This window comes from Cotesia glomerata, linkage group LG6, assembly GCF_020080835.1.
Source record: "Cotesia glomerata isolate CgM1 linkage group LG6, MPM_Cglom_v2.3, whole genome shotgun sequence".
Taxonomy (NCBI): Eukaryota; Metazoa; Arthropoda; class Insecta; order Hymenoptera; family Braconidae; genus Cotesia; species Cotesia glomerata.
The window spans coordinates 6,274,521-6,301,063 of NC_058163.1; the positions used below are offsets into that span (position 1 = coordinate 6,274,521).

Genomic DNA, 26,543 nt, shown 5'->3' on the forward strand with positions numbered 1-26,543 from the left:
GCCGCACCACCGCCGCAACACCGCTGCACGGCTTTTTAAGCGCCGCACCACCGCTGCACTACAGCCGTGACAATTTTGGTTATTTTATAAGTGCCGTATCACCGCCGCACCACCGCCGTGACAAGTAAATAAATTTTTATTCGCCGCACCACCGCTGCACCACCGCCGCACCACAGCTGTGACGTGCCCGGGTAAAAATAAAATTATTAATTTTTACGAAAAAATAATAAATTTCGTTCGACCGCCGCACCACCGCTGCACCACCGCCGCACCATACCACTGTTTGATGGTATATACATTGAAATAATATATTCGTTGATCATTCAAATAGCTTAACTAAATTTTTTAAGTTAAGTATGGCTTGCAGTGCAGTTGGCAATGTTCGAGACTTCCATGCAGACGATCCAGGTTCGAATCCCATCACAGTTCAATTTTTAAAATTCTTTCAGAGTATTTCAATAGGCGTACCGCTTCTGTGCAACCCGAGGAGGAAATTAAAAATCTACATCAACAATACGACTAAAAAAATCAATAATTTCGCGGTGCTTTGGCCTGATTAAAAAAAAATTTTTTTTTTTAATATTAGGCATTCGATTAAAAGGAGGTTGATCAATAGGTCTTACATAAAGATTTCTAGTCGCATTATTTATTAATTAATTATTGCGTGATAAATTAATTATGATACCATTTTTTGTGAAATTGTAGGTATGATTTAGCATTGGTGCGGCGGTGGTGCAGCGGTAGTGCGGCGATGCAAGGGGGAGTAAATTTTTTGGGTGCGGCGTAATAGTCCGTCAAACGGCGGTCGTGCAGCGGTGGTGCGGCGGTATGGTGCAGCGGTGGTGCAGCGGTGGTGCGGCGGTCGAACGAAATTTATTATTTTTCCGTAAAAAATAATAATTTCATTTTTACTCGGGATGGGCCTCTTAAAATTGGAATTTTGAGTTCCGCTTTTGACAGGAGTTGTATTTGGGCATTTCCTGAGATATTTTGAGCGTAAGGGATTTATTTGATTTTCATATAATTTTTTAACAGGAGTTTTGTTTAGGCATTTTTGCTGAAATTTCAAAATTTTAAAATTTGGCCGTCTCAGGAAATGTCCAAACACAACTGTTAAAATTGGAACTCAAAATTCCAATTTTAAGAGGTCCATCACTGAAGTTTAAATTTGACGCACCCTAATAAATATACAATATTACTGACTCTGTCTCTTCTGTAACTTCTTTAATTCTAAACGGATTTCAATGAAACGTAACATACTCATTTTTTGGACGATTTCTGGAGTTAAGTTCTAAGATGAGCCAAATCTGTCGAGTACACTGATAAAAAAATTAACTTGACTCAAGAGCCAAAATCTTGAGCCAAGCATACCATTTTGAAGACAATGATTTTCTTGTCAAGAGAATAAATTCTTGAGACAAGAAAAATTTACTTAAATCAAGAATAATTTCTTGACTCAAGAAAATCATTTTCTTCAAAATGGTATTCTTGGCTCTTGAGTCAAATTAATTTTTTTATCAGTGTAGTTTAGAAATGACAGCTATTCAAAATTTTTTTTAAATCGCTAAAATTTGCACTTTTACCTTATTTCTGTGCAATAATTAAACGCGATATCATATTAAATTTTTGTAAATTGCATCTAAAAGCTTGATAAGCTTTAATTTGCATACTCATATATTTTTTTCAACTAAATAGTTTAGGAATGACAGTAATTCAAAAATTTTGGAAAATCGCAATAATTTTCATTTCTACCGTATTTCCGTGCAATAACAATTGAACGCGATATCCTATCGAACTTCTGTAAATTGCACCTGAAAGCTTACGAAGTAAGCTTTAATTTGCATACTTATATATTTTTTTTCAATTAAATAGTTTAGGAATGACTGAAATTTGAATTCTTCAAAATCCTTAAAAATTGGCACTTTTACTGTTTCTTTGCGAAATAACTAATGAATGCGATAGCTTGTAAAATTTTTGTATATTGCATCTGAAAGCTTATTAAATAAACTGTAATTTACATACCTCACTATCAGTCTATGCCAAAAATTATTTACTCTCTTTGTCTATTTGATGAAATTTTACTTTTGCATTCGTTTTGGAAATGATTATTTTAGTAGTTGTTGGATTCACTATGAAGTCTACTTTCATTTCGGCTGCCCAATAGTCTTTTTTTGGTCAAAAATTTATCGTTTCAAATTTAAGAAAAAATGATGAGTTGAAATCACGTTTAATTTTGGAAAAAAAATTTTGAAATTGAATTTTTAATAAAAAAATGCATTTAGATTTATCAAATTTTTTTTTATGTATGATTTGAAAGTTTGAGAAAGATAGACTTTCACTGTAAGATAAAATGCTTGTTTTATGGCACGTGGCCATCTACCATAAAGTGTCGAGTCAGGTTCAGAAAACCTAAGCCCAAACAATTTATGATATGAAGAAAAAAAATCAAATATAAAAACAAAATAAATTTTTTAAAAAAACATAGCACTAATCACTTGCTATTGTTTTGGAAATAATGCGAATCTTACGATTGAAAAAAATTAGTAAATTAAAAAATCATGAATAATTTATAGATGATTAGACACTAAATATCTGAACACAAAAAAACTTTCTATTTATGAAGATAAATTATTTTTCTACCACTTATAAATAACAGTAAATAATATTTTTATTCGTCAAAATGAATAGATTATTTAATATAAATATGTATCTAATTGATATGTATCAAATAGTATCAATGAAAAAATTAACGGTAAATTATTAAAAGAATTCATCAGTATAAATTATAATCATCATTTTGAAATTCAAACTTGACTAAAGAATTAACTATTCATACGTGAATATTTCGGCGTCTTTCAACGTTTTTATCTAAGTGCTTTTCTAATCAGCATTCGTTTGTTCGTTCAATATTTTTCAGTACCTATCTTTGTACGGAATATCAATGTCTGCAAAAAAGTATGTATATGTTTATATATCTTTACACACACAGTGAGTATAGAAAAAAAAATAATAAAATAAATATAAAGTGTCTGTATTTCAAAGATACTAAACGTCGTAACACATTTATATATAATACAACATATATATGCGTAAGCATTAGTTAATTCACGCATCATGCGGCAATAGAAAAGATAAAGATGATGATGAATCGCTAACATTTTATCGCGCCACACATAATACGATACTGTTATGCATACATATAGGTATACGGGAATGTTTTGGCTAGGTGATGAATGCTGAAAGTTAACAATTATGTGAATATTGTTGTTAACAGGATTGTAATTAATTTGATAAAATTTTTCAACACATTTTTGTATTAGAAAAAAAATTTAGTAAATCAAAATGTGTATGCGTTTTACGACGTAAATTAATCACAATAAAATTTAAATATACAACGAATTTTCACTAACAACTTCAATGTTATTTTCAACTTTTTAATAATTTTATATCAATCGTCAATAAAAAATAAAATATTTATTTACCATACACTTCAAGAATAAATATAAAAAAATAATTTTAATATTGAAGTAATAACAAGAAATTTTTTTTATTTATAATTTAATTTTAAAGCTCGTTACAATTTTTCCCTCTTTTGGTTTATGCGTGAATCTTAAAAGAAGAACTCTTCAAGCTATGTTGAGAAATACATTTTTATATATGGCTGCTCAAAAGACAGAAAATTTCTTTAACTGCCAGCTGAAAAAAAAATAATTATAATTAAAAAAAACAATATAAAGCTGCAATATTTAATTAATCCATAACTTTCCATAAGTCAGATGATAATATTGAAAACTAAATTAAGTTAAAAAATTGTTTTTTTTTTTAAAGTTATCGTGTTTACATCTTCATCGAAACTCAAAATATCAATATTATAAATCAATATCATCACTTTTTAATATAAAAATGTCAATTAATCGATTTAAAAAAGCGATTATCGTTTTTTTTAACACTTGTATTTATGCTCCATTTTTTCTTCATATTCATTCATTTTTATTAACCTACAGGGAAAAAAAAATGTTTTTGAATCAAGTAGGGGAAGGGAAGGGGGCAAAGTGGGCCCCTTAATGAAAAAATGGTCATATTCGTACTTTTTTGTTATTCTTTGCACTACTTTTTAGCCCCTTGTTTGTAATTCAATATTGATAAGCTGTGTCCATTAAAATAAAAAAATCTAAAATGTGGGGCAAAGTGGGCCCCCTCCAAAAATCTTGTCATAAACATTTTTTTTCGCACATTTTGAAAGCTTTGAGTTGTAATTTTTTTCAGACAAATAAAACTTTCGCGCATGAGCAATGAGGTGCCTTTTTCGACTAATTTTTTCTTGATCCCATCACGAAAATTCGTTCGCAATATCCTACAAAAAATTCTCTGAAAATTTGAGCCCTCAAATATTACTATGAAGAGCTTGATCAAGGTGTGAAAAGATTTCCGATTATATATACTCATTAAATTTTCTCATCACTAAGAAGAGCTACGAATGACTAACTTGTAGTAAATTTGATTTTCTACTAAAAAGATCGCAAGCACTAAATTACTAACATCAGTATTTCAGAAGATATTAACGTCTTAAATTTTCGTAGTTTTTATCTACGATCACTTCCAAACAAAACTGTTATTCTTTCATTATATATATCACTAGCCGTAACCCGCCCGCTTCGCGTGGCGTACAATATACGCCAGGCGCGAAAAATATTAATTTTGTTATCTAACTACGTAAGTAGTTATATCATAAATGAATTTTATGAAATTTACACACTCAGATAATAAATTAGGGCATTATAAATTTATATGAGTTAAAAATAATGATTGACACAGCTTTCCACATCACCATGGAGGTACTGTGTCATGCGATGCGTCCCCGTTATTTTACATGGCGGGATCCCCAGTAGGCCTACACCATGGATAGATGTGAGCATGAATGTCAGGGTTTGAAATATGTTATTCATATTCAATTTATAAAAATATAGATTAAATATGAAAAATTCAAACTCAGGCTATCATGTTCACGTCTATGAAAATTAATTTAGCAGATGTTTAATAATTTTAATAGCTTTTTAACAAATAAATTATGGCAAAAAAATTATTAAAAAAAATTAACATCTATAAATTTTAACAAATTAAAAATGAAGTTTTTAAAAAATAAGTTTTTGGAATAAATTGGGAGGGTAACGGCAGTGTATTTGTATATATATATTAACAAATATAGGTATACAAATACATAGAGTGATCATATAATGGTACATGATCATCTATTAGGGCTTTTACCTTATATAAAAATTTTTAATTTTTTATATTTAATGCCTTCTTATTATCCTTTAGGAATTGAATTTTATAATTTTTAATTAACGCCCATGCAAGGATTTGTGAGGGTCGCATTTCATAAAATTCATTCTTTACAGCTCAAAAACTCCAAAAAAATCAATCTGGCCAAGTTTCAATCCTTTAGCTGCTATAGATTAAAAGGTACAATTTCTTTTAATTTTACGCCCACGCACGGACATGTGAGGGTAGAATTTAATGAAATTTATTCTTAACAGCTCAAAACGCCAAAAAGCATTCTGGCCATGTTTCAAAGTATTAATAGCTATAGATTGAAATTTACGAATTTTTTCTTAATTTGACACCCACGCACAGGCACGCCAGGGGGTGGAATGTCACAGAATTCCTTTTAAAAAATTTCTAAATGTAATTTGAAACATTCTGACCAAGTTTTGAACTATTAAAAGCCATAATTGAAAAATATGAATTTTTTTTCGTGAACACCCCCGCAACCCCCCTTGTGGGTGGAATTTCGTGAAATCCGTTCTTAGCTGACCTCTACTTGGCAAAAGGAATATTCCTGCCAAATTTCAAGTCTCTAGGTCTTATAGTTCCAGAGATATCGTGATGAGTGACTATCTATATCTATAGAAAGTCTCCTATATATATATAGATTACGTCTTTAACAAATTACTTCTTCTAAAAAATTAGGAGAATTACAGAAAATATGGGGTATTTTATTTGTTAAATTGATTACTTTTGAACTCAACCCTTTATGATTTAGCTAAAAAATTTTGGTCCTTTCCTACACTACTAAAAATGTTTTCAGGATTTTTTTTATTTTTTTACTCAACCCAAGAAAGAATGAATTTAAAAATAATCGGCTTTTTTATTCTGATATAGCCATCACTTTTTTAAAAATTGATCTTCCTATTGACTTATTTCTTTTATTTTAGTCTTTGTTCTTCATAACCCCTTACGAAAAAGCAAGTGGTAAAATTTGACGAATTGTTTTTTTCATTTATTTTTCTTACTTTTTAGAATCAATGAAAATTTTTTTGACAAAAACATCTTTTAATCATTACCAAAAGTATAAATGATTTATTATTCACCTTTTTTATAAAAAATTTCAGGGGGTCCAGTTTGCCCCCAAAATGTTGAGTCCTTCTAAATTTTAGGGGGGCCCACTTTGCCCCCCCCCCCTTCCCCTATATAATTTTGAAGAACATCTTTTTGATTTGAGTAAAAAAATTCTTAAAATAAGAAATTTTTACTTGGTTTAGGTAAATTTTACTTGATTCAAGAATTTTTTGTCTTGATTCTAGAGAATTGCCCTCTTCAAAATTATTTTCTTGGTTCAAGAATTTTCCTCTTGAATCAAGTTAACCTTTTTTTTTCAGTGTACAAGTCGATTTGATCTTGATAAATTGACAGGCACAGCCTCAATGTCTAGTGTTTTAGTAAAATTCGTGGAAAAATCAAAAACATTTCAAAGGTTATTTTATTAAGTGTACCAACATAGTCTTAAAATATCATGGGAATATTCTTCCAAAGCAAACTCATGTATTTTTAAGCCTATGTGTTTTTGCCTTCTTTTAATTTTTATTGATTATTCAAATGTTTTTATTTGAAACGCTCCACGAAATAACGTACTAACGTATTAAGTAGAGAAATTATTGGGATTATGATTATTCAAGATTAAGGTCGCTTTTAGTAGTTTTCTTGTTCTATATATTAGCAATCTCATGATCTTGAGACACAGGTGAGTTACTTATGTCGTGGGAATGACCGTTGCAGGACCGGGGACAGGTTGCACTGGAGTTTCTCATTCTCTTCTCACCCTCTTTGCCATCTCAACCTCTACTCTCAGCATATATAGGCATTATGGTACGTACTAATATACATTACTAATATACTAACATACATCGACTGGGTTCGTTCTCCGTTTAACGTGTGAAAATTCACCGATCCTCGCATTGTTAAATTCTTTCTCCCCTTTGACTCATAAAATAACAAAATTAACGATCTAAACAATTAAATGAATTTTTACGAATATTTTGTTATTATTATTATTATTATTATTATTATTATTATTATTATTATTATAAAAGAGAAATTTTAATTTAAATATCATCAATTTATTATTTAATTACTTTAAGAATAGCTATTATTCCTAAACGATTGATTTTAGGAAAAAATAATAAGAGACTAAAATTTTACCTTCGGAAATTTTCTACAAAAACTGTTTTTATACTACAACATTATCTCCAATATCTTAAAATATGTAGCATTATAATAAACATATAGTAGAAAATAATAAATAATTAATTAATCATGATAAATATGATCAAAACTCCTGAATAATTGATTTTAGAAAAAAATTATGAAATGCTATAGCTGTACTTTGGAAATTGTTTGTACCAAAAATTATTATTATTTTCAAGATTTTTATGTTACTGCGCATAAAATTCTTAATAAATCAAAAAGTCAGTCCTAGATTTTCGAGTATAAATGAAAATTAATAACAAAAAAAGAAAGAAGTGGACAATAAAAGGCAACCGGAAAAAAATAAAATAAGGGAGAGTGAATGAGATAAAGAAAAAGTTGTTTTCTCATAGTATTTTTCCTTTCTGGAAGTACCAGATCTAAAAGTTCGTTGGAGATTGCGCTCATTGAGAATAAACTTCCCTTTTTTTCTTACAGACATTCATTCTCTTTAAGTTAGGGGACTTGTTGAATACACTTTGTGTGTTTCTTTCGTATCGTTTGTGTGCATGTCTGTGTATATGAACGAGCATACGTCATCGCACCATATATATATACACAAACATATATGTATATACGTAATCACGAAGTAAAGGAAGGATCACGCGAAAGACGTGAGAGTGAACCGGTGAGTGGCATCTGCTCGTGAGTGCTGCGGGGGTCGAACCAGCCATCAGCCAGGTGCTCTGGCGTTAGATTTTCCCTGCAAAGCCGCTCTTTCGCCGATAAGATCAATACTAATCGATAAAGTCGGTGTCGTTAGATGTGAGAACGTTCACTCTTGAAGAAATACGTATTTAGGGATAGAAATTATGGATAAATGCTGTATATAGATGTATTTATATCCGAGTTTAGGTTTGTTTATTTGAGATGTTTTTCGTTTCTCACTTGAAAACTTTTTTCCGGAAGCGGATGTTCGATTCAAGGTTACTTGAAATATGTTTATATTTTAACTAATTTTGATTAAAAAAGATTTCGAATTTTTTTCAATCTTTTTTTTTTCTAATTATAACTTTGGTGCGACGTCAAAATATGTTCATAGAAAAATTTTAGATTACATAAAATATTATTCAGTTAGATAAATTGAAACGTTCACAAAGACTTAAAGAACTAGAAACAGATTTTAAAAAGAAATAGTATATTACACACCTGTGGCAAGAAAATGAGAAATGTCTCAGAACACATATATGTTGCCCGAGGCAAAGCCGAGGTCGACATATATGTGATCTGAGATATTTATTATTTTCCTGCCATAGGTTTGTATACTATTTTTCTGTCCGACAGAGGCGGAAAGCGGCAATTTCGTTTAGCGCAGCGGGCCGAAAGTTGCCACTTTCCGCCTGAGGGCAGAAAAGAAATTATAGTAAAGAAATAGGGCATTCCCTTTTTAAATATATAGTATATTACACTATTAGGGCAGAAAGTTTGAGATTTCTGCACTGCGCGCCATGATGCCCGAGGCGTAGCCGAGGGCATCACGGCGCGCAGTTCAGAGCTCTCAAACTTCTGCCCGTGTAGTGTATACTATTTTTCTTTATAGCCGGTCGAAAGTACGTAAAATATTTAATGTACTGCATCGAAAAAAATTAGGAAAACGGTTGACCCTAAAGGCCATCCCTGCAACTTCCCGCTAATCCCGTTAATACCTGGCCGCTTTTTTGAGCTCTTCGAGCTCAAAAGTACAATCTGTGTGTTGTTTTAAGCTCTCCGAGCTCAAAAAGATACCTTTTCTATGCTTTTGAGCTCTTTGAGCTCAAAAGTCTGATAGAAGTTTCATAGAACACTATTTTTTGAATGTTCATACCGCAATAACTTTTGAATGAATGATCTGATTTTTCCGCAGTTGGCAGCATTCTACGCAGTTTTTCAAGCCTCATAAAGAATTTCTAAGTTTAAATTGGTCAAACCAGAAATTTCGGAGTAACTACAAAAACAACACTTTTTCCGGTTTTCTTGCGTTCACGATATCTCTCGAACAAATCAACTGATTTCGATCGGATATGCAGCGATCGACGTGGTTTTTCAAGTTTGAGGGCTGATTAGTTTTTGGAATCGATCGGTTGAGCCGTTTAAAAGTTATCCCAAAAAATCTACTTCAGAAAAAATTTTTTTTCCTACTTTTTTTTAGATTTCTCCAAATTTCTCAAAACCTATCGGTCCGAATCGGTTCAAATTAACAGAAAATCTAAGTTTGGCGAAGCCCTTCCGAATGGAACCAACGGCGATGAAATCGGTTCAACCGTTCAAAAGTTATAAGAGGTTTACATACTTACACACACACACATACATACAGACATAGTGACACCCTCGCGGGAATAGTCAGGAAAGCTTCCTAGGACCTCAAAACGTCGAGATCTAATAAAAACTCGATTTTCGAAAAACGGGGTAAAACCAATAACTTCCCGATTTTTGAAAATTTTCAATTTTCTTAGCGGGAAGTTAAAAAATTGATGCCTGCCCCCGACATTTGCGGCACGAGCGAAGCGAGTGCTGCTGGTCCGGGAGGGGGGGGGGGGCATCAAATAAAAAAAAATTAATGTAAAATCAAATAAAAAATAATTAACAAAAATTTTTTTTGAAAAATTTTTAGATGAAATAAAACTGAAATTTCTTGAATTCAACAAACATAATAAAGATTATTCTCGGTTAAAAATAAAAAAAAAAAAAAAGAGCATATTATCTGAAAATTAACAATAATTAATAAAAATTAGATTAAATAGTTGTTACTGCGTACATTTTTCTAAATACTTCATTAATTAAATAAAGTTGATCCATTTTACACACGTCACTGTCAAACTGAATCTTAGTACAATACAACCTGGTTATAAGTTACATCGGATGATCTACTCACTCTTACGGCAGTTATATCTTTATCTATATCTCCATTTATACATAAAATATTTCATGTAAGTAGAAGAAAGAAAGAAATATAACCAAGTTGTATGATACCATCAATCGTAAATGATCAGCGTAAACAAAACATAGTTAGTAACAAATGACTAATGTCAGTCGCGGTAACGAAAGCATTTTATGCTCCCGTTGTTAAGAAAAAAATTTTTTGAGCACAATTCATTTTTGATAAAAAAATATTTTTAATCAAAAATAGACTTGATTATGAACTTTTAATATTAATCAGTGAGTTCAATATTTCAAGTCACCAAAATCAATCATTCGACATTAGTTTACAAAACATTCTATTATAATTCCAGTGAAATTAAAACAGAAATCGTGTCCAATAAACAATATAAAAATAATGTAATGGCGTAAATTGATAGTATAAGTATAAAAATTAATTAATTTTAATGAAAAATATTTTATTCAACACTTTACTTTTGTCGTAGTTTGCTGATTTTAAAGCACATTTTAACAATCAACAATTAGTTTTTATTATCGATGAAATCTATTATTCAAATAATTAAATACTAAAACTATAAAATTCATATTACAAGAGTTGCCATAAAAAATTATTGATAAAGCTTTTCATTTGGATTTAAAACATCTGAGTCAAGTCTTTGACAACGCGACATTTTAGCGACCATGCGCTCTCTGTCGGAAACATCCAATACTACTCATCAAAGTCATACTGTAACGATTCTATAATAATTTTTTTTAAAAATAGTTCAATTGATTTTCATCAAATTTTTTCTTTATTATGATTTTAAGTGCAATTTGATGCTGACGATTTTGCAAGGCAGAAAGACAATAATTGGTCGTGTGATATATACGCAAACAAAGAACAAATAAATAAGGGTGATTTTCTATCATTATAAAGTATTTATAAAATTTTATTTAATTAATTTTTTTTTTTAAGATTTAATTAAGTTCATACATGATGCGAATATGTTCCTACATTTAGATTAACTTAAATTTTATCGACAAAAAAACAATTTTAAGTCATGTCGCTGTGGAACATTAAAAAGTATTGGAAATTTAATATTTGATTTACTATTTTGCTCATCAAGTTAGGGAAGTGGCAGAGGAAATCAATTTTTTAATTGAAATTATTATTCGTTTATGATTAATTACTTTCCGAAAAACTGCTACAGAACTTACCAAGTTAAAATAAAAGCTGTTGATAGATAGAAACGTCAACGCATTCAATGAATATTATTAATTAAATTAAACCACCTTACTTCGATCATTTATTTCAATCAATTTAGCAATCTTAAATTATTTTTAGAATAAACATTTATACTCCAAAAATTGAAGGTTATTATGAATAATTTTCTAAGGAAGACTACAATAATTAAATTAATTTATTGAGAGTAAGCTCTACATAAATTCCTAACTCAGTCATTCAATCGCACTTAACATATATAAGTCAACTCTTCTGCAACGAAAAGCTGCAGCGCCTACGGGACACCTGTTGGAAATTGTTGATACTATTGCGTAAAATTGTCGCAGCAGTTATTGCATACAATTTTTTTTACTTTCTATTGTAATTTTACTAAAAAACGACTTATGTGGAAAAAAACTGTCGGTTAATGACTGATCTAGATTCAATGACAGATAACTTGAAATAAATTGAAAATCAATAAATTGATCTGTTAATTTTCTACACCATAAGCACAAGTGACGCCTGAGAGCTATTGAGCTCGAACAATTAACCAAAAAACAAATACATCAATTTGATGCGTCATATCAACAGAAGGTATACATTGAACTTAGCACGCGTCTTCCTACAAATTGTATCCGTAGAGAAATAGGCTATTAATTATTTTATCTATTTTTTTACACGCTATAATTTATAATCATGTCGATATTATGTATAGGTTTAAAAGGATCGACTATTAATAAATTGGATCTGACAGCTGTGAGGCAGGTGAAGATCAGCTAATGGTTTCAATAAAGGTTGAGTCAACGACTGATTAGTAATTATTCATCAGATCATCGCAATAATATTTTAGCAGGTAATTAATTAATCTATACTGTGATATAAATTTAGTTCACACCTATTTACTTATTTACTTTAATTGTTTGTTTGAATGTATAATTTGAAAAATAAACATACTTAGACATTGATACAATACCTTTACATTATAATGTAATATATTTTATTTATAAATTATCAATTTTTCGTTTTTAAATAATGTCATAGGAATTCAATTATTGTATTGGTCTTAATAATACAACTTTTAGAAAAATTTTGCTATTTTTTGACTTACTTGTCAAGGTCAGTAAAAAATGTATCTTATTTTGAAGTTGAAACACATGTAATAGGATGATTCGTTTCGAAAGACTTTTTTTTTTATCCTCTAGCATAATGTCATTTTCTATATATTGAAAAAAAACTTCCTGAAAAATGAGCTCTCAATTTTAATTCTAACTAATTTTTAACTTCCCGCTAAGAAAATTAAAACTTTTTTAAAATTAGGAAGTTATTTGTTTTTCAATTTTAAAGTTTCAATCAAAAATAAATAGGAAATTTAGGATTAATGCAATTTATTTGAAGCAATTTAGTTGAAATGTTGTCTTTAAAATCTTATGTGGAACCTTTTTTGAATAATCTTAAAACATTTTTTTAACTATTTGAGAACAAATTTTGAATACTTTTGAGACATTTCTCGGACATTTTTGGAACATTTCTTGAACAGTTTTAGAATGTTTTTACAACAAATTTGAAGCATTTTTAGAACAATTTTACGACAACTTTGAATGTTTTTTAAATGATTTTCAGAGAGATAATTCATTTTTGCACAGCTGTCGATTTGTCCCGAAATTAATGAATGAAAAATTTTTTGGACATTTTTGGGACAATTTTAGAATGTTTTACAACAAATTTGGAACATTTTTAGAACAATTTTACGACAATTTCCAACGTTTTTTAAATGATTTAAAAAAAGATGATTTATTTTTGCATGGCTGTAAATTTGTCCCAAAATTAATAGATGAAAAATTTTTCGGAGAATTTTAGGACAATTTAAGAATTTACGAATTACCCATTTATATAATTACCCATTTTCTTTTATAATGATATTATAATGCTGTTGTGTAAGCTATGGGAGACTATGTGTTACAATATGAGTTTATGTGCAAATGAAATATCTGAAAAAAAAAAAAAAAAAAAAAAAAAACAAAGTTATCAAATTATTAATTTATCATGTTTAAAATATCCATTATGTTATGAGAAACATCAGAGTTACGATACAAATAATTATTATATTGTTCCTAAACATTTAATATTGTAAATATTATTTAACTTGTTGTATAACATTCACTAAATCAATTTCTGCGTTATTTTATAAATTGAAAATTCTTAAATAAATTTTACTTGTCTCATTTTGATAAATATTGAATGTTAATTGTGTTTTATGGATCATGCCCGTATAAAAAAAAATTTGGTTCATGATGAATTTCCGGATGAACTTCAGATTGTGAAACAAATATGAATTTCATAATGAATTTCACGGCGAATTCCAGCTGAATTTCGTGATGAATTTGAAACAAATTGTGTATGAAACTTACTTTTTATAATCAGTAAAGAAACTTTTGAGTCAATTATATTGGCATTTTTATTTTTATTTACACTCACTTAACATTTATGATTCTTAAGATTCTATTTAGATATTTTTTAGGAGTAAAAAAACCAATATGCAAAATAATAATTCGAAATTCATCATGAATTACACGGCGAATTCCAGCTGAATTTCATGATGAATTTGAAACAAATTGTACATGAAACTTAATTTTTTTAATCTATGAAAAAATATTCGCAGTTAATTATATTAGAATTTTTAGTTTAATTTATACTGACTCAACATTTACGATTTTAAACTTTTATTCAGATGAATTGTTTGGGGGAAAAGAACACAATATGCAAAAAAATAATTCGAAATTCATCATGAATTACAGGGCGAATTCTAGATGAATTTCATGGTGAATTTGAAACACATTATATAGTGAAACTTAATTTTTTTAATCCGTAAGAAAATATTCGGAGTCAATTATATTGGAATTTTTATTTTTATTTACATTGACTCATCATTTACGATTCTTAAACTTCTATCTAGATAAATTTTTGGAGAGAAAGAACACAATATGCAAAATAATAATTCGAAATTCATCATGAACTTCACGGCGAATTCCAGCTGAATTTCATGATGAATTTAAAATATTTTTCTTTATATCTCGGTCGAAAGTACTCATCTTTTGCACCTATTTCGTGGCAGAAAGTTAAAGATTCGTGCATTGGTAAAGCTACACATTCGCCTTCTATAACAGCGGGAGCAAATGCTTTCGCTACCGCGACTGACATTAGTCATTTGTTACTAACTATGTTTTGTTTACGCTGATCATTTACGATTGATGGTACAATACAACTTGGTTATATTTCTTTCTTTCTTCTACTTACATGAAATATTTCATATATAGATAGAGATATAGATAAAAATATAACTGTCGTAAGAGTGAGTAGATCATCCGATGTAACTTTATAACCAGGTTGTACTGTACTGAGATTCAGTTTGACAGTGACGTGTGTAAAATGGATCAACTTTATTTAATTAATGAATTATTTAGAAAAATGTATGCAGTAACAACAATTTAATTTGATTTTTATTAATTATTGTTAATTTTCAGATAATAAGCTCGTTTTTTCTATTTTTAACCGAGAATAATCTTTATTATGTTTGTTAAATTTAAGAAATTTCAGTTTTATTTAATCTAAAAATTAAAAAAAAAAAGTTTTTTAATTTTTTTTTATTTGATGCCTGCCCCCCCCCCCCCTGACCAGCAGCACTCGCTTCGCTCGTGCCGCAAATGTCGGGGGCAGGCATCAATTTTTTTTGATACAGTACATGAAATATTTTACGTACTTTCGACCGGCTATAAAGAAAAATAGTATACACTACACGGGCAGAAGTTTGAGAGCTCTGAATGCGCGTGTGATGCCCTCGGCTACGCCTCGGGCAACATAGCGCGCAGTGCAGAAATCTCAAACTTTCTGCCCTAATAGTGTAATATACTAATTTTGAATATTGTGTTCTTTTACTCCAAAAAAAAAAAAAAAAAAAAATCCAAATAGAAGCTTAAGAATCATAAGTTATAAGTCAGTATAAATTAAACTAAAAATTCCAATATAATTGACTGCGAATATTTTTTTATAGATTAAAAAAATTAAGTTTCTTATACAATTTGTTTCAAATTCATCATGAAATTCAGCTGGAATTCGCCGTGAAATTCATTATGAAATTCATATTTGTTTCACAATCTGAAGTTCATCCGGAAATTCACCATGAACCAAAATTTTTTTTGTACGGGTGTAATATTCATACTCCAATACGGTGTAAATGTATTCTACTGTTACAACGGTATTACACCGCAAAAGAATACCGGTGTTAATGTACAGGTGTTACATAGCGGTGTTAAAATGAGTCCATTTTTAACACCGCTTTTTTTACAGTGTAATGATTGAGAATTGATAATATATTTCAGAAAATAATTTTAATAAATCTTTATGAATATGCAGAAAAAATAATCGCGATTAACACCTTTTTTTTTTTTAATATTTAAACATTCAAAAAAGTTCTGAATTACAAGTATAAACTTAATTACTTCAAGCTCGGAAAATAAATTAAAAACTACTTGCAAAATTTTCCCCTAAAAAATAGTGTCTTATTAGGATTGAAATATTCAGTAAATTTTTAAGCATATAAATGAAAACGTAAATTAATTACCTATAAATTTATTTATAAATGCTCACGGGTGGTTAATATTGTTTTACATCCTGCTGGTTAATAGCTGGTGGTCCAAAAAGGATCACTGCCCTGAGGCAACTTGTTTTCAGACTGTCTGCAAGCTTGTCTGGGTCATGGCGTCGAGACAGCGCTACTGATTATAAAATTAATTTATAAAAAAAAGTTAACTAATTTCATTAATAAAAACCATAATTTTTCAATTAAAAAAAAAAGCCTCCTCTTATAAAATAAGTAATTACAATAAAAGCACAAAACATTTTATTATTATTAATATATCATGAATTATTTTACTCTTGATTCTAAAACGTATTTTTACTGATATGAATGTTTGATAATGAACACAATTGATCATGCAATCGCGCGTGCTGGTGATTGCTGTTCGATTCTCTAATCAAGTAATCATTTTCCACTGTGTACAAGGCATATATTATTAGGGTCACACTTTCTCTAACTAAACTACACTGGTCTAAGTCTACTCAAGACAATAGTCTACTCACACTTGTTCATTCACAAATGTAGCGTTCATGTGTTATTTTTTATATATATATTAACTCATATGCATATATATATGTTATAAACAGTCAGAAACTCTGTCACTTAACGATTAACCATTGTATATTGTACATATATAAATATAAAAATTTTAAATTGACTGGTTACATTCTAAATGATTTCTCTAATTAAATTAATTTTTTACTTTATAAATATATAACGATATGATATTTATTACTTATTACTATGTGATTTATAACTAATGAAATTTTATTTTCTTCCTGCTTTCATTTTAAAGCTACTATCCTTTATATTTTATTAATAATAATTAGTTTTTATTGTTGTGTTTATTATATCAAAATAATGTATAATATAACAGCAAAATACAAAGAGGACTAGTTTGAATTTAGTATTTTTCAACAATTGAGATATTTCTGGTTGAAAAATTTTATATATTATGGAATTATATTACAAAATATAAATAAAATAATTTTCAATCCGAAATTCTTGATCACGATTTCTTAAAAGTTCATGAGTAATTTAAACAAACTTTCATAAAAAAAAATTTAATTTAAAAAGTAATGATATAATCAAAGCTACAATAAGTTAATGAATCTCAAGAATTAAACAGGTTGCTGAAATTATCAGTTGGAAATTAAGAACTAGGAAACTATTATCTGAACAAAAACAGTTTCACTGTAAAAAAATCGCGCCAAGTCCACGTTCATAAAACTATTAAGAAAAAAAAATTTGTTTTTTTCTTTACAAAAAGATATAAAATAAAAAAATTAAAAAATCATATCGGTATGATTGTTTATGATTTTCGGAAATTAAGAAAAATTTTGTTGTAAATTTAAAAATTAAAAAAAAAATTTTGTAACGTATTTAGTGTGCGCGGTTGTAAAATATTTTAATACTTTTAATGAAATTCGTAAAATCTATTTACTAGACTTTAAAAAAATTGAAATACACAATGACGCACACCAAGTACGTTCCAAAAATTTTTTAAAAATTTTTAAATTTACAACAAAATTTTTTTTAATTTCCGAAAATCATAAACAATTATATCGGTTACTTGGATTTTTTAATTTTTTTATTTTATATCTTTTTGTAAAGAAAAACAAATTTTTTTTTCTTAATAGTTTTATGAACGTGGACTTGGCGCGATTTTTTTACATTGAAACTGTTTTTGTTCAGATTTTAGTATTTTTTGTAATTATAATAAAAATTTACAATTGGTACTAACTTAAATCTCGCGTTGGCTGCATTTTTTATAGCAAACTATCCTCTTGAAGCTAGTTTATGTAAAAATAATTCCAGCGCACCCTGGCGGGTGTAGATGCAAGCTGTGAAATATCTATTTTTAACTGTAGTTTCCTATCTAATGAAGGATTACTATGCATTCTCGAATTATTTAGTCTGTGGCAGATCATTTTGCCCATCGAAAAAAAGTCAGGATCGAAATTTTTGCGTTGCTATAGTTTGTGCTGATTAAATTTAGTAATTTCAAGTAGATTAATTGTTATAAGTGAATATAATTAATTAATAACAGTAAAATAAAGTATGAATTACTGTTATAATATACAATTTAGGAAAAAAAAGTATCGTAGAATTAAATAAAATTTTGCAACCTCAAAATACCGTTCTGCTTACAGTAAACATAGTCGGTAGTCTGGCGCTCCGTTGACAACGGATTTGAACGGAACTTGGCGCCAGATTCTACCGAATCTGTGGATAATATTTATTGTAAGATCGCTCATATTTTGATCTGTTTTTGGTTATTAAAAGGGTCTGACCGTCTATTTTCCATCATAATTGAAATTCATTCTACTCAAGTTACACAAATTGAAATTTGTTTGTTCCTTCAACAACAACGGCCGTAATAAACATCAATGGAATCACAGTTATCGATCAAAATGTTTTGAGAAAAAAATTTCTAAAATCGTACAGCAGAATTTCGGAGTAACTTATTTACTCTGATACAGAACACTTTACTGCCTAAATTACAATTTTAATTATACTAATGTGATAAAAATCCCACAAGGTTTGAATAATCTTTTTTATTATGTAAGCTATGACGTCATACAGGAAGCCCCAGAGTTGAACGACGGGGCCATGCCTGGGACATTATTGGGAAGCCCATCTTGGCAAACCTATATTGTCCCATGTCCGGACCATAACTGGGCAATCAGCCTTGGCCATTCCAATGATTACCCAGGCTTGGGCCAAGACTGAATAACCTAGCCTTGGCCAAGCCTAGAGTCACCCTAACGGGCCAAGTTTGTGTAACCTAACCTTGGCCGTTGGACGGTAACCCTAACATGGGCCAAGACTGAATAACCTAGCCTTGGCCAAGCCTAGAGTCACCCTAACGGGCCAAGTTTGTGTAACCTAACCTTGGCCGTTGGACGGTAACCCTAACATGGGCCAAGACTGAATGACCTAGCCTTGGCCAATGAATGGTAACCCTAACTTGGGCCAAGATTGTGTAACCTAACCTCGGCCGTTGGATGGTAACCCTAACATGGGCCAAGACTGAATAACCTAGTCTTGGCCAAGCCTAGAGTCACCCTAACTTGGGCCAGGACTGGGCAATCTAGCCTTGGTCAACCCAATGATTACCCGAGCTTGGACTAGAACTGGGTCCCCCAGCCATGGCCATTCAATGGCGATCCAGACTTGGGCCAGGACTGAGCAACCTAGCTTTGGCCGACTCAATGATTACCCGAGCGTTAACCAAGACTGGGATGCCTAGCCTTGGCCGTTGAATAGCAAACCAGACTTGAGCCAGAATTGGGCAACCTAACTTTGGTCATTCAATGGGAAATCCAAATTTAATTAATCATTAAGTAATAGAATTTGGAACAGTGAATATTTATTACTTAACGAATATTTGATAGCAAATGCTAAAATTGAAAATTTATTATTTCAACAAAACAATTGTATATTGTCAAAATTGATACGGTCTTAAAAAAAAACTAAAATATTATAATATGATATTAAAAATATACTGAACGATTTAAAAAGTCTAAAGTTAATGTAAGAACTTGACTTTTGCTTTTTTTTTTAATTAATAAACATTTGTAAAAAATAGATAATTTTCATCAAAACACAATATTAAATAACATAAATTATATAAATAATAAACCGTTACACTCTGTCACCATATAGATTTAGCTTATATGAATGGTGAGATGTGCGTTAACTTATCGGTCGTACGGCGTAGGGGTTGGTGGTCGGTCTGGCAAGCGCGCGGCTCGGATTCGAATCTCGGTTAGGGTAAATGCGATTTTCACTTTATTTCTATAATTAGCGAAAGTTAGGTCTAAATTAAGAGTTGAGTCGTCTAAACTTGCGTTAGCTCTACATCAAAATTGAAATAGATTATTGACAATTAAAAAATTTCTTTTTTATAATTTCAACTAACAACTACTCATTTTATACAAAATAATTTAACCGTTTCGTAGAATTTCAATTTTCATGAATATCATTTTCATAAGTGATCATCAGTATTAATAATAAACATTGAAAGTGTTGTATTTTATTCACAACCAATTTAATAAACAAGTACAAAACCTTAGAGGGAGAAAAATATTGCTATTATAAGTTCAGAGTGAACTATTTACTTCAGAGAACGATTTGTGGTCTGAAGCCATCTGACGGGCTACTGATGAAGTTAAAAATAATATTATTTAAATCATTCTGTCTTAATTTTTCGATTTAATTTAGACCAATATTGTAACATTGTTGTTCATTGTATGAGAACAAAAATTTTCTTAAGTTATTGTTAGATTCTATTTAATATATAGAATAAAAAATGGTGATAATTAAAAATAAAAAATTTTCATACCATCTCTTACTTATTTATAAGTGTGTAATATCAAAATGATACATAAAAAGAAAGAGTCATTTCTTATATTTCTAAATCTTTGAAAGTTGACGCATTATTAAGTATGGAATTTATTTGAGAAATATTTTTTGAAAAAATTTTTGACTGTTACTTCATTGTCACGATATTCTAAAAGCTAATGATAGTTGTCAAATACTGCAAGAGTAAAAACAACTTGATCCAATTTATCGAAATCAATTATATACTCAAAATGCATATGATTTTCTGGTGATCACCGACAAAAAATAACATTTTAAAATTAAAAAAAATAAATTAAATAGTTTGACATAACCATTCATAATAATATTTTACTTTTTTTGGACACGCACATAAACCAGTGAAATACTGCAAAACCAGTATAGTAGCCAGCAAATATTTAGAAACACCGAAAATTCATGAGTGTAGTTAAAAGACAATACTCAAAAGCGTCAATTAATTGAATTGTAAGGTAAAAGCCCCAATAGATGATCATGTGGTACATATATTTGTGAATATAGATATACAAATACATGGAGTGATCATATACTGGTACGTGATCATCTATTGGGGCTTTTACCTTATTGCTATTAAAATCAAAGCCAATATTTAATAAGCCAAACTATTTGAATTCTGAAATATTCCAATTATGAAAGAATTCAGTTACATCATAGATACTATTTTTATCAGAAGAAATAAATGCAAATACATTAAGATTGTGCGGTAAATTTGATGATACCAAGTAATTGTGTCCAGACAAAAAACACGATATTTTGAAAATACTATTGGCGTGTCTCTTCTTATAACAAGAAATTTTCTATCAAATAAATAACTGACGTAATGTTTGCAAAAAAAAGTCGCTATTAAAATTTCAGAGTCAATTGTCTACTTTTAAGAAAACTTTCTGGCCCGAATTAAGGGGTTATACGCAGTTGCAAAGCTAAAAAAACAACATTTTTTTATGAATTTTTTCTAGACACAGTTTTTAATTATAAATTACAAGTGATGGTTATTTAAATAGAGCCTACTTTCGAGAATACAATAGCGCGTCAATCATGTAAAAATATAAATGTGCACCGCTCCTGTAGAAGATGTTCTGAACGACCTATAAAAAAAAGGCGCTTGGCGGTGATCTCCATTTCGGTGGTTTGGATTATCTGAAATCAAAAAATATGGTGAATTCTTTTACAGGATAGATTAATGCAGGTATTGGACGAAGGAATAAGATTCAAAAAAATTATTACTATTTTTTTTTTTAACAATTTGGAAAATTGTTTTTCAACAAAAACGAAAAATTTTTTACAAATAGACGTCATTTTGTCAAAAATCAAAATTTTTCTTATTCCTTCGTCCAATACCTGCATTAATCTATCCTGTAAAAGAATTCACCATATTTTTTGATTTCAGATAATCCAAACCACCGAATTGGAGATCACCGCCAAGCGCCTTTTTTTTAGAGGTCGTTCAGAACATCTTCTACAGGAGCGGTGCACATTTATATTTTTACATGATTGACGCGCTATTGTATTCTTGAAAGTAGGCTCTATTTAAATAACCATCACTTGTAATTGATAATTAAAAACTGTGTCTAGAAAAAATTCATATAAAAATGTTGTTTTTTTAGCTTTGCAACTGCGTATAACCCCTTAAGTCATCTGGCGGCTACTAATAAACTAAAAAAAAATATTTAGACTTAAATCTTTTTCTAGTAATTCAATTAAATTCAGATTATTACTATCAATTTTTTGCATTTTATTAGTAAAAACAAAAGTTTTATGAATTTTACTTTAAGTTTTTAACATAAATCAACTGACAAGTATTGAAAATTAAAAACGAAAATTTCTCAAGCTTATCAATTGCAATGTTATGAGACGAAATTAAACTGTGTGAAAAACAAGCAATAAATCATTAAAAATGATACTTTCACAAGCTCTAGATAAAAAAAATCCAAATAATAATCCAAAAGAAAAAAAAATAGTATTTAATATGTATAAATATGTATATACATATAGTTTAATGAACACTTGTTGTAGGAGAATATATAGAATCTAGATGAAATCTATCTGGCAATCAAGTAAGATGGATGATTGGGTGTGCATATACATGATCAATATGATATATAATATCACGAATAGAACCGGGGCCGTGTTTAGCTCGAGAAATAAAGTTTGGTGAAATCCATATGGATAAGTCATTCATATATATATTTAGATTGGTACACATGTACGGAGATATGAGTAAAACCATGCGAAGTTAAGTCACGCGTGATCGACTGGATCAATCGCGTGTATCTCGATCGATCGACGAATCAACTCGAGTCCAAGTGCGAGCGTACAATTATCGAGGTGTATTAATGCTCAACTTTGTTCGGTAGAGTGCTACACAGTGATATAAACTATCTGGCTGGTTACGGACAGATCTCAATGACCGATTACAAGGCGCCCATAACAGTCGCTGTAATATAACTTGCATATTATTGACTCATGGGCAAATGCGCACCCGCTGATACTGACTATTTACTTGTGTGTATGTAAACATTAATGTATATATCTGTATATTTATAGGTGTATAATACACTATATCTACCACCATTTCGATATTAAAGTCTCGTGAGACTTGCCGAGATAAATCGCCAATGATTATTGTTCGATATGTATTGGTTATTGCATCATCAATAGAACATTACAATTTATTAGACACTGATAAAAATTATTTTTTTTTGTTATTATTAATATAGATTAAATGGTTTAAATCAACTTATTTATTTTTTGAACTTATGGACTTTTAATGGACTTAGTTTAGGAAAAAAATTGATGTAGATAAAATCATTAAATTATAAATTAAAAAAAAATTTTTTATTAGAAATTTTAATCTCAAGAGAAGATCGTTAAATTATTTAATTAAATTTTACTTTGTCGTAAAAACATATTTTTTTTGCAAAAATTTTTGACGAATTTATTAATTTATTCATCGCTAAATTAATAAATAATTTTTTCGTAATTAATAATCAAAAAATTTTTAAAGCTTAAAATTTGTCCGTTTCTTAAAGAAATTCTACAAGTTCAAATTTCCAACGAAAAATTTGCAAAATTTAATTTATGTTAATAATTAATTATGAATTTCTTCAATTTTATTTTTTTTTCATTAAATCAAAAAACTAAAAATGTGTTTATCAATAAATAAAGAATTTTGAAATTCAAATCATTAATAACAGATTCTTTGTTCATTTCTTATTTCCTATCTTATACAAAGTTCACGACGCAGTTAAGTACAAGACGACTTTACTAAGTAGGTCACATCCTGTTGGGTCTGTCATTCTAAAGACTTCCATACTAATCTAAATTAATTTATCAAAACTTCAAAAAATTGAAAAAAACGAGATTTTGTTAAAATACTTACAAAAGATGGTTATAATTAAAATAAAAAATTAACAACAATTCTGAAATATCGCAGCATCATAATTTCAGTTATGCTCCCCAGTTCTTGGTCGATTGGCGGCCTGTTAAATCCATCTACAAAGAAATAAAACCTGTGGCTTACTATAAAAAAAAAAAAAAAAAAAAAAAAAAAAATGAAACAAATGTGTTATAGTAAAGAGTAGGTGTAGTAAGCTTTAAATGCAACATGACACCAGGCATCATCAAATTTTTTCTTTGAGAGTGACTGTATTATATATTGTGGGTGGACCACGTGGCACAGAAGCATGTGTTTTTAAAAATGTCTCGGTATACTAATACCATATATTTTGGTAATATAACATCTGCCACGCCATGTATACTAGGAATCAAAGAGCTTTAAGCACCATAGGCGTGTCAATGGACACCAGGGCCACAAAGTATCTACCATCGGTCTGGTGTTATGGATGTTAAAAGGTGTTGGTAAATAGACACGAAGAGTTAAATGATTCCCTGATAATAATGATAATGATGATGATGATGATGATGATACACATAGACAATAACACTTTAATGTTTCGTTGTTTAACGAAGTTTGACGTCATCAAAAATTGTCTTTGTCTAAGCCATTAAAAAATTTTGATATCTGATCACAGATAATTAATTAAAAAATAATACACGGAAAAAAAAATATTGTTAAAATGACTATCCAACGTATCCTCAAATGACGTTTCCTTAAAATAACAATCCGGATTTCTGATTTAAGGATTCATTTGTTTGACTTAAAAGCATACAGAGAATAGCTCTTGTAAATATATGTAGTTTCGTCAAAACAGGCAACTGTTTCGTTAACGTGAGGATCTGTATAGTTAAATTAACTAAAAGTAACGCTAAAATAATAATATGGATCGTCATTTTGATAATCCGCTGGATAGCTGAATTGGCTATACAGCGTATATCTCTAAAAAAATGACTATACGGCGTATAGTCAGAATAACGATACGTATCCTTATTCTGACGATATTTCTTTCTCCGTGTAAATAAAAAATTTTTTTTTTCTATAGATATTCATTGAACAGAATTTTTAACAGCGAATTCATTAAAATTTTTTTCATAAACAAAAATTATTGCGATATAGAATGTCACACAGCAAAAAATTTTGCGTCATTGCAATGTGTCAAAAAATTTTGTATTAAATATTTAACACTTTTTTGTGTTGATTTAACAGAATAAATGTTAAATTTACACATAAAAGTGTTAAATATTGAACAAAATATTTTTTAACACTAAGTTTTTTGACGCAATGACGCAAAATTTTTTACTGTGCAAAGTGATCGATTCAGCCGAAAAAATTTAATAACAATAAAAAAAATGGAAAATTTATTTTTGATTAATCTGTAACTTTTTTATTGAATATTCAATTAACTTTAAAATAGATGTCAGCTCTCCCTAATTATTGCGTTGTTTATTGAAAACAAAATTCTAAAGTTTTAAGATCAAATCGTAAAAACAAATTAATGTTTAAGACCTCATTAGACGGAAACGGCTCATCTAATAAAAATTTTCACTCAGAATTTTTTCATATAGCATTTGATTTTCGTTGAAAATATATACCGTTTGAATTCTTTCGCTTGTTGGTTTAGAAGTGTTGAAGTGAAAATGTGTTCAGAAAAAAAATCAAAAAATAGTGATGAAACTCCACTAACAGGTTATACTAGATATTAGATAAGAAAAAGAATTCTTTGTTTTTGGAAAACATCAGGAGAAAGAGGGTAAAAATATCTAGTGAAGCCTGGAAAAACAATGATAGCTATTTTCTCATACTCATTGTTTATCGTTAACTCATCCTCATCGTGACTTTCAGTCTTATGATGATACTTGTTGTTTTCCTAGGGTAGTATCCTTTACCTCTTGTATCTTGACGTTTGAATTTTATTTAACTAGTCGGCACAAGTCAAGTAAGATTCTTTTATTTAGAAAACCCTTGATAAATGTTTGGTATAATAATAATGATCGCGACTAGTTTTAAATCTGGTGTTAAAATTAACACACCCTGCGGCTGTATTCTTGTTTTTTTAACATTTTAGAAAGAATATGGGCTAACTTTGAACATCTATTGTCGGATAGACTGACTTTTGAATAATGGTTTCAAGTGCTTGCACTTGACTCTATTTTTTTTTTTTTTTTTTCCGGAAAGTTGAATGCACTCAGAAAATTGAATGTTTCTTATATTTTTTAGTGTAAATTTTTTGTGAAGAAGAAATACATCCTATTTATTGAAGATTTTAATATTATCATTTTCTAGGAAAAATTAACGATATCAGCTGCTATTAAAAAAAAAAACTATTTTTAATTCTCAGAATTGAAAAAACAAATTTATCATTTTTTAAAATCAGTTAATTATAAAAAGATAAAAATTATTCTTATAAAAATATCAATAAAAAAAATTAAATTTTTCAGAAATGATGAAAAATTTTTAATTTTATTTTAATTCAGAAAGAAATTTTAATAAAAAAGTAAATAATTTTTTTGGCATCTATTCGCTTGAAATGTAAAAAGTAACAGAAATTT

The 26,543-nt window shown here is 29.1% G+C and overlaps 1 long non-coding RNA gene across 1 annotated transcript; it reads right to left on the minus strand.

The window, feature by feature from the left end:
- Positions 1-1,438: 1,438 nt before the first annotated feature.
- On the minus strand, positions 1,439-24,977 carry LOC123267611. Its single transcript, XR_006510082.1, has 3 exons — positions 24,651-24,977; positions 8,858-8,864; positions 1,439-1,450 (listed from the first exon to the last, which is right to left on the minus strand). It is a non-coding gene; the product is annotated as an uncharacterized LOC123267611 (long non-coding RNA).
- Between the last annotated feature and the right edge of the window lie 1,566 nt (positions 24,978-26,543).